This window comes from Coptis chinensis, chromosome 1 (genome assembly GCF_015680905.1).
Source record: "Coptis chinensis isolate HL-2020 chromosome 1, ASM1568090v1, whole genome shotgun sequence".
NCBI lineage: Eukaryota > Viridiplantae > Streptophyta > Magnoliopsida > Ranunculales > Ranunculaceae > Coptis > Coptis chinensis.
In genome coordinates, this window is record NC_141456.1 from 38646004 (window position 1) to 38658214 (window position 12211).

Genomic DNA, 12211 nt, shown 5'->3' on the forward strand with positions numbered 1-12211 from the left:
ACAGAAAAAGAAGACATGCCACCCGAACACGTCAGAAAATCGTAAAATACCACGGCGATATGTCGACACGTCAATATCGAAACGACAAGCGTGTTTATCTCGGTGTATTAAAATACATCCCACATGCAATCTACAAGCTTCTAGAAAACATGCCCATGCCATGTTACCACATAACTGGTGCAATTACTTTTGTTAATGAGACACCATTTGTTATTGAACCTATATATATGGCACAATGGGGTACAATGTGGATTATGATGCGTAGGGGAAAAAGAGACCAACGTCCTTTAAACGTATGCGGTTTCCTCCTTTTGATGATGAAGAGCCTGTTTTAGACTATAGTGAGAATTTACTAGATGTTGATCCTATAGAGGCGATACAGTTAGAACTAGACGAAAAGGAGGATTCCGCTGTTTATTCGTGGTTTTATGATCATAAGCCACTTGTGAAAACGAAACTTGTTAATGGTCCTAGTTATAAGAAGTGGGATTTGGGTATCCCGATAATGTCTACCCTTCATCGTCTTGCGGGGCAGTTGTTGTCGGACTTGAGTGATATGAATTATTTTTATTTGTTTGATATCGAGTCGTTTTTTACTGCTAAGGCGTTGAATGTGTTTATACCTGGTGGTCCTAAGTTTGAACCGTTGTGTCAAGACGTGGAGAAAGGGGATGAGGATTGGAATGAGTTTAATGATATTAACAAACTTATTGTCCATTCGCCTCTCAGGACAGAGTATAGAGTCGCGTTTCCTCATCTTTATAATGATAGACCCAGAAAGGTAAAACTTGTATATCATACTCCCATATGATTATGTATGTTAAACCTGAGGATCCTGATTTACCTGCATTTTATTTTGATCCTTTGATCCATCCCATTGTCTCTTCTACAGGGAACAGTGTGACAAGATGTTAATCGACGAAGAACCAGATAAGGAGTTTTTTTTGACAGAAGGTTGCTGCAAAGCACACAACTCTATACTGATACTACAGCGGTTGGATTTTCTCTGTTGTTTGCTCCACGCCCTTTCAATATGAGATCTGGTAGGATGCAGCGGGCTGAAGATATACCTCTTGTGTTGGAGTGGTACAAGGAGCATTGCGATCCGTCGTGTCCAGTTAAAGTTCGTGTCAGCCACCAGAAATTATTGAAATGCTTTGTTATGAATGAGCTGCATAGCAGAACGCCTAAGGCTCAGAAGAAGAAGCGCTTGTTGCGTTCTCTTAAAGCTACAAAGTTTTTCCAAACTACGCAGCTGGATTGGGCTGAAGCAGGTCTTCAAGTTTGTAAGCAAGGGTACAATATGCTGAATCTGTTGATTCACAGGAAGAATCTGAATTATCTTCACCTGGACTACAATTTTAATCTCAAGCCTGTGAAAACTCTCACTACAAAGGCGCGCAAGAAGTCTCGTTTTGGTAACGCTTTCCATCTGTGCCATGAAATCCTCAGGTTGACAAAGCTTGTGGTGGATGCCAATATTCAGTTCCGCTGGGGAATGTAGATGCATTCCAGTTGGCAGAAGGATACTTTTTCACATGTTGGCCAGTTGACTGGCATGTACAGGTATAAGTATAGACTCACGCGCCAGATTAGAATGTGCAAAGACTTGAAGCACTTGATTTACTACCAGTTTAATACTGGACCTGTTGGGAAGGGGCCGGGATGTGGTTTTTGGGCACCAATGTGGAGAGTCTGGTTATTCTTCCTTCGTGGGATTGTGCTTTTGCTGGAAAGATGGTTGGGAAATTTACTAGCACGACAATTTGAGGGGCGCCATCCGAAAGGAGTTGCCAAGACTGTTACGAAGCAGCGTGTGGAGAGCCATTTCGACTTGGAGCTTCATGCTGCTGTTATGCACGATGTTATCGATGCAATGCCACAGGGCATCAAGCAGAATAAAGCTAAGACAATTTTGTTGTATGCAGATAAAAGAAAACAATAGAAGACAAGGACAGAATAACAGGTAATAACCAAGGCGCGGATTAGGCTGTCCTTAAGGAAAGATTTCGCCCCTTCCAATGGTGCGAAAGGCAACAGTAAGGGCGTCTTCCTCCACAGGATTCAATGGTTAACAAAGATCTAACTTTGCACTAGAATAGACTACCCTCTAGAACGACAATATAACTCTCAAGGGCCGGCGTGAAGAAGAGAAGAGAAGAAGATTGAAGCAATCAAAGACTTATCCGTTTCGTGTAGGTAAAGAGAAGGGTGTATCACGACTTCAACTTCGCTTTTGGTGTGTATGGAGGAGGCGACGACTTCTGTCTTCTCTCTCAATATAGAAGCAAAGAAGCAAAGATCAGATACACGAAGTTCTCTCTTACGTGTCTCTCTCTCTCTCGTTACGTGATTGATTCCCTCTAATGAACACAGCTGTGTTTATATAGAGGTATGATCGAATCATAGATGGATGTAAGTGGAACTCCAGCCGAAACTAGTTCAAAAAGAAAAAGTTTAGGCTATTGATAATCCACTACCCACTAGACTAATGTTCTGCCCCCACGACTTCGGCTCGGTTCGGGAGGGTAGGCGGCAATGCGTGTGTGTGGCTTTTGGGTGAGTCCTCCCTCCTAACACAAAAGCCTTTGTACCATAAGGGCACGCCCTTATGCTAGAGGTTCACCTCAAATACCTCACTAGCTAGTGGTGGTTCATCAATGTGGGACTAAACAACACACAAGTATTTTTACCCTGTCTCTTTTACTCTTAGGAATTTCTTGTTCAAAAATTGAGGATCCATTGATTGTTGTCGGTAGGTACATGACCTTTCCATAACTCATATGGTGTCTTATTCCTGTTTTCTTGTTGGGTATCCTATTCTCAGATATGGCAAGCAGATAGGATTGCTTCCCCACAAGTTCAGGGAAGCTCTTAACTTACAAGCATAGCATTCATCATCTCTTTTAGTGTTCTTGTTTTTCCGTTCGGGCTACTCCATTAGACTCGGGAGAGTATGGTGGAGTAGTCTCATGAATAATGCCATTCTTGTCACAAAAGTCCCGGAAGGGGTTAGACTCATATTCTCCACCCCTATCGGACCGAAGTCTCTTAATCTTACAGCTTAATTTGGTTTTCAACTTGACTTTGTACTTGAGAAACATCTCACCGCCTCATGCTTGTGTCTAAGTAAATATACCATGGTGTACCTAGAGAAGTCATCTATGAATGTAATATAATAAAACTTCCCCCTCTAGACATGGTACTTTGAATTCACCCAAACTCCATTATGAATAAGAGTTAGTAATCCAGTTTTATCTCTAGACACGCTTCTATTGGGGTTTCTTCGTGGCTTTAGTCTCAAAGACATATCTCACATTTATCATTAGAAAAATCAGAAATATTAGACAATAAACCACATGCTTTCATCCTTTTCATATCTTGAACATTCACATGTCCTAGTCTACCATGCCATATATTAAAAGAGTCAAGCAAATAAGGTAGCAGATTCATTCTTATTAATAATAATGTTGTCAAGTACATTCAACATGAAAAGACCCATCGTTATTACAATAACCTTTACCAACAAAACCCTCATTCTTTGTCGTAACAAACTTGTCACTCTCAAAAGTCACCTTGACGCCAACTTTTCCCCAAGGTAGGGACATTTAAATCGATTCAACGAATCTCGGGAACATGAAGAACATTACTAAGTGAAAGGGTTTTCCCCGGTTAACCGAGAGGAAGAACCTTGCATGTTCCCTCAACAGAAATGACCTAGAGTCACCCATATAGACCTTTTCATCTTTCACTAGTATGTAATCCGAGAAGGCTTCAACATCACCACAGACGTGTATGGTGGCACGAATCTAGTACCCAGTTCCTCTTCCCGGTGGCTATGAACACTTGTGACACGACAGCCAAAGAACAATATCATCTCCCTTGAACTAGATTAGCATTGGGAGGATCATCAGTGTCTTTCTTGTGTCTGCACTGAAAAGCCCTATGTCCAGGTTTACCACAAACATAACAATTTCCATTGCCAGTACCACTCCTTTTAAAAGAAGTGCCTTTGACCTTGAAATTCTTATTTTTGTTGGACTTCTGCTTCTTAGAGGTTTTGTTAGATTTGCTGGGATTACCTTCAACGATATTGGCTTTAGAATGAAATTCCTTAGACAACACCTCATCCCGAGTCTTGTTCTTTTCCTCTATGTGAATGTGAATGATCACATCCTCAAGAGTCATCTGCTTACGCTTATGCTTCATACTATTTTTATAGTGTTTCCAAGACTCGGGGAGTTTCTCAATCAAACATCCAAAGACAAAGGATTGGGTAAATTAATACCCTCGGTTTTCAAATCATTAATCAAAGACATGAAAATCATGGATTTGAGACGTTACATCTCTATCCTCTCATATGGAACTTTAGAAAATTCCCAATAGCATATTTCGAAAGTACCAAAGATCCTCTATTATGTATTTTTGTTCAAACTCTCCCATATATCATGTGCATTCTTATTTGAACAATAAATATCAAAAATCTCATTGGACAAGGTACTCAAAATAGCATGACGACATACCTTATTCCCATTGAGCTAAGCGCCTTGATTTCTTTCGAAATCATTAGAACCCTCCCGGGTCTTCAGATCGGTGAGATACTTTGCATAGTTGAGTACATCTAGTAATGTGGAACACCCTTTCTCTCCATCTCTTGAAGTGTGAACCGTTGAAGGATTCAATCTTTGACACATTAGGTAAATTCATGCGAGCATTCAAGAGGTGCAAAGATCTCTCATAGGCGAAGTTACTTCCATGACTCGCACTAGTTTCTTTGATCGGGCGTGGTGTCAACAGTGTAGACATCTTGTTCTTTCCTTAAGATTGTTGTATGCGATAAAAGAAAACAATAGAAAACAAGACGAGAATAAATGTAATAACCAAGGCGGATTAGGTCGGCCCTAAGGAAAGATTTCGCCCCTTCCAATGGTGAAAAAGAAAAGGCAACAAAGCGCCTTCCCTCACAGATTCAATGGTTAACAGCAGCCTAACTTTGCACTAGAATAGACTACCCGTGAGGATTCAATGGTTAACAGCCAGCCTAACTTTGCACTAGAATAGACTACCCCTCTAGAACAAAGAATATAACTCTCCGGCAAAGATCAGATATTGATAATCCACTACCCACTAGACTAACAGCCCAAGCCCAAGCTTCCACCGACATTACCTAATTCGGGCGCGTGAATGCGGTGGCTTTGGGTGAGTCCTCCCTCCTAAACACAAAGCCTTTGTACCCTAAGGGCACCCTTATGCTAGAGGTTCACCTCAAATACCTCACTAGCTAGTGGTGGTTCATCAATGTGGGACTAAACAACACACAAGTATTTGAAATACACATGAAGATTCCAACAAATTTTGCAGCACCTCAGCGAAGCATGGCGTTGTTGGAAAGCTAACATTCCGTGGAAGGTTACTGGCCTGCCGGTGCCCATTGAAAACATGATTCTCCGCTATGTGAAGTGAAAAGCGGATTGGTGGACCAATGTTGCTCATTATAATCGTGAACGTATAAGGAGGGGTGCAACTGTTGATAAGACAGTTTGTCGAAAGAATTTAGGGAGATTGACTCGTTTGTGGTTCAAGGCAGAACAGGAGCAGCAACACAACTATTTGAAAGATGGTCCATATATATCACCAGAAGAAGCAGTTGCTATGTACACGACCACTGTGCATTGGCTGGAACAGAGGAAATTTTCCCCTATTCCCTTCCCTCCCTTGTCCTACAAGCATGATGTCAATCTCGGGAGAAGTGTTTTCTGGAATATGAAAAATCGGCTTCCTCAAAGTATAACAACTTTGGAATGGGTGAATAGCTTTGTTTCCGTTTACAGCAAGGACAATCCTAATTTACTCTTCAGCATGTGTGGATTTGAATTCCGACTATTGCCTAAGATAAGAATGAGTCAAGAGGCATTCAGCAACTGCAGAGATGGGGTTTGAAACTTGCAGAATGAGCAGACCAAAGAGAGAACTGCGGTGGCCTTTTGCAAATAGACAATGAACACATGAAAGTGTTTGACAATCGTGTGAGGCAGATTCTAATGTCTTCAGGATCAACGACATTTACAAAGATTGTCAACAAGTGGAATACAGCTCTCATAGGTCTTATGACGTACTTCCGTGAAGCAACTCTTCATACCCAGGAACTGTTAGATTTGTTGGTCAAATGTGAAAATAAAGTTCAGACACGTATTAAGATTGGTTTGAATTCAAAGATGCCGAGCAGGTTCCCACCTGTTATATTCTATACACCAAAGGAAATTGGAGGATTGGGAATGCTATCAATGGGTCACACAAAGTCACCTCAGATACTGTAAACAGACTGACGTTGGAATAACCCACTTCCGGAGTGGTTTGACTCACATAGAGGACCAGCTCATTTCGAATCTCTATCGCTACATACAGCCATGGGAGAGTGAATTTCTAGAATCTCAACGTGTCTGGGCAGAATATGCATTGAAGAGGCAGGAGGCACAATCCCAGAACAGACGCTTAACTATTGAGGATCTTGAGGATTCTTGGGATAGGGGTTACCTCGAATCAACACCTTATTTCAAAAAGACATGCAGGCATACTCTAGCATATGACAAAGGGGTGGAGAGTGCGCACTGGTTTTAAGCAGTATCAAGTTTTAAAGCAGAACCCATTTTGGTGGACCCATCAGCACCATGATGGAAAACTGTGGAACCTGAACAACTATCCGTACCGACATCATCCAAGCACTCGGGGGAGTTAAGGGAATACTCAAGCATACTTTGTTTAAAGGAACATACTTTCCAATTTGGGAAGGGCTTTTCTGGGAGAAGGCATATGGCTTTGAGGAATCCATGAAGTATAAGAAGTTGACCAACGCACAGAGATCTGGGCTCAACCAAATCCCCAATCGGAGATTCACACTTTGGTGGTCGCCTACGATAAATAGAGCCAATGTTTACGTGGGATTTCAAGTTCAATTAGATCTGACAGGAATTTTTATGGCATGGGAAGATTCCAACCTTGAAGATATCTATGATTCACATATTTCGTGCGCATTTGTGGCAGAAGATACATGAGAGTGTGGTCATGATCTCTGTCAAGTGTTGGACCAAGAGCTGGACGCTTTGGAAATTGAGTCTGTGCAAAAAGAGACTATACATCCAAGGAAGAGTTACAAGATGAACAGTTCGTGTGCGGATATCCCTCTCTTTGCAGCTGGTGGTCTATTTCGAAACCTACTCTTGTTTCCAAATCAAACGATGTCTTTGATCAGAAAGCAAGCAACAAATACTGGATTGATGTACAGCTTCGGTGGGGAGATTATGATTCTCATGATATAGAACGGTATACTCGTGCCAAGTTCATGGATTACACAACAGATAACATGTCCATCTATCCGTCACCAACAGAAGTTGTGATCGGGATCGATCTGGCATACAACTTGCATTCTGCTCTGGGAAACTGGTTTCCTGGGTCGAAACCGCTGCTCTCTCGGGCAATGAATAAAATCATGAAGTCAAACCCGGCCTTGTACGTTCTTAGAGAGCGTATAAGAAAAGGTTTACAGTTATATTCTTCTGAGCCCACAGAACCTTATCTGTCATCCCAAAATTATGGAGAGATCTTCAACAATCAAAAGGTATGGTTTGTCGATGATACGAATGTGTATCATGTTGCAGTCCACAAGACCTTTGAAGGAAATGTGGCGCCAAAACCCATGAATGGTGCTATCTTCATATTTAATCTACAAACCGGGCAGATGTTTTTAAAGGTCATCCACACCAGTGTCTGGGCTGGTCAAAAGCGTCTGGGTCAGCTGGCAAAGTGGAAAACAGCCGAAGAAGTAGCTGCTCTCGTGAGATCCTTGCCTGTTGAAGAGCAGCCCAAGCAAATTATTGTTGCTCGTAAAGGATTGCTAGATCCACTAGAAGTACACTTGTTTGATTTCCCTAACATGGTAATCAAGGGAAGTGAACTGCAACTCCCATTCCAGGCTTGCTTCAAGATTGAGAAGTTTGGTGATGCGATTTTGAAGGCAATGGGGCACAAATGCTTTTGTACAACCTCTATGACAATTGGATGTTATACTGCATTTTCACGTTTGATATTGATTTTGCGGGCGCTTCATCTGAATATTGAGAAAGCGAGAAGGTTATTAAGGCCTGACAGGACAATAACTACTGAGCACCACCATATCTGGCCATCGCATGTGGATGACCGGTGGATAAAGGTTGAAGCTGCTTTAAAAGATCTTATACTCTCAGATTATGCAAAGAGGAACAACGTGAGCACATTTTCTCTAACCAGTTCTGAGATCCGTGATATAGTACTTGGGGCTGAAATCACTCCTCCATCACAACAGAGACAACAGATTGCCGAGATAGAGAAACAGGCAAAAGAAGTAAGTCAGCTGACCGCAGTCAAGACTAGGACAACAAATGCGCTTGGTGATCCAATTTGTGTATACACTACAAGTCCCTATGAACACGCTTCAAGTAGGTCTAAAACTGACTGGCGTGTGAGAGCAATCTCTGCCAATAACCTTCATCTCCGAGTTAATCACATTTATGTGAACTCAGAAGACTTTAAGGAGACAGGTCTGACCTACATTATGCCTAAAAACATTTTGAAAAAGTTTATCTGCATAGCAGATCTGAGGACACAAATAGCAGGGTATTTGTATGGAAGGAGTCCCCTAGACAACCCTCGAGTTAAGGAAATCCGCTGCATTGCTATGCCGCCATAGTTGGGAACTCACCAGCAAGTCCATTTTCCACCGGCTCTTCCAGAGCACGAGAACTTGAATGATTTGGAGCCATTGGGATGGATGCACACACAGCCGAATTTGCTTCATCAGCTTTCTCTACAGGATTTGACAAACCATGCCCGAATTCTAGAGAATAACAAACAGTGTGATGGAGAGAAATGCATTATCGCAAGTGCCAACTAGTAAAGTCGGTAAAATTTTTGGGTGATGATACTAGAGGTCTGGAGTTCGAACCCGCCAGCATCAAAGAATTACTGATCTCATTTAAAATAAGCTTACCAATAAAAAAAAAAAAAAAAAAAATGCATTATCGTGACTTGTAGTTTTACACCAGGATCCGCTCACTAACTGCATATAAACTTACACCAACAGATTACGGTGGGGACGTGTTAACATGGATACTGAAGGCAATCCTCACGGTTACGTCTCAACTCATTACGAGAAAGTTCAGATGCTCCTCAGTGACCGCTTCTTAGGATTCTACATGGTTCCAGATAATGGTCCGTGGAACTACAACTTATGGGGGCGAAAAATCCTGTGAGCATGAAGTATGAGATGAAGCTTGGTACACCTCGAGAATACTACCATGAAAATCACAGGCTGACCCATTATCTAGAGTTGAGTAATATGGAGGAAGGTGAGACACGGGACGGAGATCGGGAGGATACATTTTCCTAGGATTGAGATACTGGTCATATTGATACTCAGTTGAACCTTTTTTAAGTTTTGTCATACGGTTGAACTTTTCTTGCTGTAATATTGTTGTTTATCTCTGTTGGAAATGTGAATGAATTTGTGTCCTCATGGGTTTGAACCCATGACCTTTTGTATCTACTACACTCTAATGTGGGGGGCTTTAGTCCCACATTGGTTACTAAACTTAAGACTCTTAAGTTTATATTGGTTGTGTCCTTATGGAGGATAGTGTAGAGATATAAGGAGGTAAAAAGCTCGCCAAAGGCCTCCTTGGTTTGGGGACTCGGGGAGGTGGGAGCTCCAGAAAACCTTAGTCTTGCGTGTGCCCACACACGCCGCGGCTAGGTGCAAATCCACCCAATTGGGCTTCGCGGTCTTCGGGCTTGTTTTTTGCGTTTTTGGTCTTCTTTCCAAAACTCAAACCAGAATGATCTTTCCTTGATTCGAAGTCAAACAATAAAGGCAATAGCCCCAAGTTGCGCTTTTTCAGGATCTATAAAACAAGTCTCTCCCTGTTTTGAACAAAAGACTAAAACACAACATTATTTTTCCTCCGCTTTAAAACTTGTCCGAGTATGTCGAGGGTTCCCGCAGAGTGGGTCATTGGTCGGTGACACGCTTCATACATTCGCCAGATCCCTGGGAGACGATTGAGGTCGGCAAAGAACCATACCGGGCGTTTTGTCTTAAGGAAATTGTGCCGAGCACAATCCTCGATGATAAGTTTTACCCGCTTTATTATTATTCTTTTTTCGATTACTAGATATTACAATCTTAAGACGAAAAAATTGATTGTGAACGATCCGTTATTATCTAGTATCAGGCTCGTTGTTGTTAATCTTGCTAAGATGGAAAAACCTAGTGGTAAGTCCGTCAAGCCCGAAATTTTGATGGCAGAATTTTTGTTACCGCGGATGAAAATGAGATTTTATCCGACTACTCGGAAATTGGTTGAATGGATTTCGATTGAGAAACCCATGTACAATGAAAATGAAGATGAACCCGGTCGCGGTGGTGGTGTGCCGGATGGGAAAAGAAAGACTATTTGTGTAGAAATTATATACTTGATTGTCTTTCCCTTGATTTGTATGATGTTTATCTTGTGTAATGATCAAGCATGAATTGTGGAGTTTACTTGATAAGAAGTATGCTCACGAAGATGCGAGGTTCTAAGAAGTTTCTTGTAGGAAAGTTTCGAATTCAAGATGGAAGATGGGAAATCTGTTGTTTCTCAAGTGGAGGAGCCGCAAATAATTATTCATGAGATTTTTGCGGGAAGGTTATAAAATCTGCAAAGGCTTCGTGTTGCTTCCATCATTGAGAAACTCCCCTTCCTCGTGGAAGGAGTACAAAAACATCTCAAACATAAGAAGAAAGAGATGACACTAGAAGATCGATCGATCGTCAACCTTCCGGATCGAGGGAGGATAAAGGAAGAAGGTGAACTCAATGTGGAGGCTTGTAAATGAAGGCTAAGGCTAACCCGGTGGAAGGTAACGCCGCTAGTTCTTCTAAGTCTAAATCAACTAAATTCCCGTCAAAAAGAAACCATATGCTAACAAGAATAAACATGTCCAACCACACTTTAAAAGAAACCTTACAATCCACGAAATTCATTGCTATGTGTGCGGATCTCGAGGTCATATAGCCCCGGTTGTAAATTCAAAAAAGGTCCGAATGATGGGAAAAGACAAGGCACAAGCAAATGTAGTTCGGGATGGTAACTTTTTCTCTTGTGGTTACCGAGGTTAACTTGGTGAGTAACATGGTGGTGGGTAGATTAATGGGGCTACCAAACACATCCGTGGCACTAAAAGTGCATTTCGTCCTTCACTCCCTCGGGAGAAGGAGAAAGTCCATTCATGGGTAACTCATCTGCTTCTAGAGTTGAAGGAAAAGGGACTGTTAATTTGAAGTTCACTTCTGGAAATGTTCTTAATTTGAAGGATGTTCTTTATGTTCCTGATATTAGGAAAAATCTGGTTTCTGGTTCCCTTTTAAGTAAGAAGGGGTTCAAACTTGTCTTTGAGTCAGACAAATTTGTTCTGACTAAGGGGGGAACCTTTGTGGGTAAAGGTTATTTAGATGAAGGCTTGTTTAAGCTCAATGTAACTGATTTTGAATTTAATAAAGCATCTGCTTCTTCTTATATGGTTGAGTCATTTGATCTGTGGCATAGTAGGCTTGGACACGTTAATAATGTTTCAATTAAAAACCGATGCATCTAGGTAACATATCCAAGAATACTATTTCTGAAAATAAGAGATGTGAAGTATGTGTAGAATCTAAATATGCTAGGAAACCTTTCAAAAGGTAGAAAGAAACACCGAAGTTGTTGGCATTGATTCACAATCGACTTATGTGATCTTAAAGGTTACATGACTAGAGGAGGTAATAAATATTTTGTTACATTCATTGATGATGCTTCACGTTTCTGTCATATTTATCTTCTTAAGAGTAAGGATGATAGTTTAGCTAAATTTATTTCCTTTAAAACTGAAGTTGAGAACCAGTTAGACAAGAAAATAAAAATAGTTAGGTCTGATAGAGGAGGTGAATATTCTGGTCCTTTCAATAAATTTTGTGAAAATAATGGTATTGTACATGAGACCACTGCCCCTTATGCTCCCCAATCCAATGGGATAGCAGAGAGGAAAAATAGGACTCTCAAAGATATGATCAATTCAATGATCAATAGCTCGGGGCTTCTATGAACCTATGGGGGAGGCTTTGCTAACGGGCTGTTATATTCTGAATAAGATACCTTTTTAA

General features: G+C 41.3%; 1 pseudogene; it reads left to right on the forward strand.

The window, feature by feature from the left end:
* LOC147523901 (pre-mRNA-processing-splicing factor 8A pseudogene) lies at positions 1 to 9054 on the forward strand (annotated as a pseudogene).
* Positions 9055 to 12211: the final 3157 nt, after the last annotated feature.